This window comes from Cryptomeria japonica, chromosome 10, assembly GCF_030272615.1.
Source record: "Cryptomeria japonica chromosome 10, Sugi_1.0, whole genome shotgun sequence".
NCBI classification, from domain to species: domain Eukaryota; kingdom Viridiplantae; phylum Streptophyta; class Pinopsida; order Cupressales; family Cupressaceae; genus Cryptomeria; species Cryptomeria japonica.
The window spans coordinates 213669405-213671882 of record NC_081414.1 but is presented as its reverse complement, the minus strand read 5'-3'; the positions used below and the strand labels follow the sequence as shown (position 1 = coordinate 213671882).

Genomic DNA, 2478 nt, shown 5'->3' with positions numbered 1-2478 from the left:
TAGTTAAACCATGCCTTACTCTCCATTAAAAAATTCTCATAATATTTGAATGCACATTAATTGAATCACTAATAATTTGCAAACAAATCCATCCATGGTTAAAGATATTTATAACTTGTTTGTTGAGCAAAGTTTTGTGTTAAATGACTGGCTCTTTATTTTCACAAACCTATTAAAGCCAATGTATAATGATCAATGTATAATGATGAGTATTAGATTGTTATTTTTTTATTTTTTGTTTTTGTTTTTTATTGAAAGAATGTAAGTTACATAAGAGATTGTAGTTAAAAAAATTACAAGAAAAAGATGACCAACAATAGTAAAGAGTAAAAGGACATTAAATAAACATCATGACTTTCACGACCACACTCGTTAAGCAATTATCAATATGACAATGTGACATTACAACATTTTTTATTTTTATTTTTTTGATCGGTGACATGGATTTTTAGCTTGGTCCAATCACCAAGTGAGGCCACAAACCGAAGGGCCTCATCCCCGCCTTACATATCCGAGGTATTAACACCTCTAAGCATTAGTTCTATTAGCAATCGTCTCCTCCTCCTTATCTCTCCAACAACGGCCATCTCCCTTATCCCTCCACTGTGACATTACAACATTATAAATATATACTAGATTGATAATTATAAGATATCCATCCATCATTTAAGATATAGTTAATTACCTTGTGTAGGTTTACCTTAATTTAAGAGTAGAAATTTGTCTTGATTTAATATGTTTTTATACTAATTTATTTTAGATATTTTTTTATGAGTACGTCTTATTTCATTAAATTTAATTTACTCTTTTTAAGAATCTTTTTTTGTTAATTGAAATTTAAGAGATTATAATTAGACGATCTCATTTTCAAAAGGAATTGAGCATTACAATTCATATACTTAAACTACGATAATATAATTTTTTATAAATAAAAATATTATATTTTACAATATATAATTGTTACCATTTGACAAGGCATATATAATTGAGATGATTTCCACAACAAGTCAAATTATGATATTTTCATCAAGATTTAACATGTCTAGTTTTTGAGTCAAACTCATTGAATTATGTTTCATGAGTAGTGATTCACAAGAACCCATTTCTCATGAAAATGAATGATACACTTAGTACTCATTGCATCTAGGTGATGCTCACAGAAGTAAAGCATTAGGCCATCCCAGTATTACTCCAACTCAAGCACACTTCACTCAGGAAGGGTCAATTCTTCACCTCTGTGAGCATCACCTAGATGCGCATTGAGCCTTTCCAGGTGAAGCGCGCTTGAGTTGGAGTAATACTGGCATGGGTGACCTCTTGAGAAGGCCCAATTCTTCATCTCTGTGAGCATCACCTAGATGCAATGGGTGCTAAGTATACCATTCATTCTCATGAGAGATGGGTTCTTGTGAACCAGTACTCATGAAACATGAGTCAATAAATTTGACTCGAAAACTACAAAATTGAGTCTTGATAACAATATCATAAAAAGATCTATATAACACAACACGTGTCCCAAGTTATTCCAATCTAAAAATCAATTCATAATCATACTATTCCTTATCATATAATATTGAAAGATATGATTGCTTTAAAAAAGTATAAATAGACAACAACTAAAGGTAAGATATGGCAACATGTGATGAGACGTTTAAAGTCTCTCACGATTTTTGTGCTTTCCAAATCTCAATTTATTCAAATCTTGAAGTTTAGAAATATGGCAAAATAATTTTATCCGGATTTAATCAACATTGAGGACCTTTTTAAATATATAATACATATTATTTTTATCCGAAGGTTATCAACATCTTGGGCCTATAGCTCAGTGGTAGAGCATTTGACTGCAGATCAAGAGGTCACCGGTTCGAATCTGGTTGGGCCCTTCTCTTATTTTGCACTGAACTGTTTGCCTGCTTTACAAGGATCCAGATTACTTTTTATTATCTTTTTAATACCACTTTTTTGTCTACGGTTTTTTTTCTCCCCATATCCTTTCCTTTTACACAAACCAAATATGCAGAGGACTTTCCTGTAAATCTAAATTTTAAAGTACTCATTTTTTTAAATAAAAAAAGTTATTTATTGTTGGTAATATTAAGTATTAGATTCTAACAAACAGAAACTTTAAGACATCAATTTTTTTTTGAAGAATTCAAGTTATATATTTGAATATATATAATTATGTTTTAAAAGATGGTGGCATAAACAATTACATTTTAAATAAAAATAGTTATTTATTGTTGATAATTCTAACAAAAAGAAATTTTAAGGTTGAACCACAAACTTCACAAGTAGAACAAAGACATCAAACATTTTGAACAAAGATATTTGAATATATATAATTATGTTTAAAAAGATGGTGGAAAGCTATATGAACATAAACAATTACAATTAAAAAGAATATCAAGTATTAAATTATAATGGAAAGAAACTTTAAAGTTGAGTCACCTTTATTACAAATTTAACAAGTGGAAAAGA

At 29.3% G+C, this 2478-nt stretch overlaps 1 non-coding gene across 1 annotated transcript; it reads left to right on the top strand.

Moving 5' to 3' along the window:
* Positions 1-1811: 1811 nt before the first annotated feature.
* Positions 1812-1883, top strand: TRNAC-GCA (transfer RNA cysteine (anticodon GCA)). Its single transcript has one exon. It is a non-coding gene; the product is annotated as a tRNA-Cys (tRNA).
* The last annotated feature ends 595 nt before the right edge of the window (positions 1884-2478 follow it).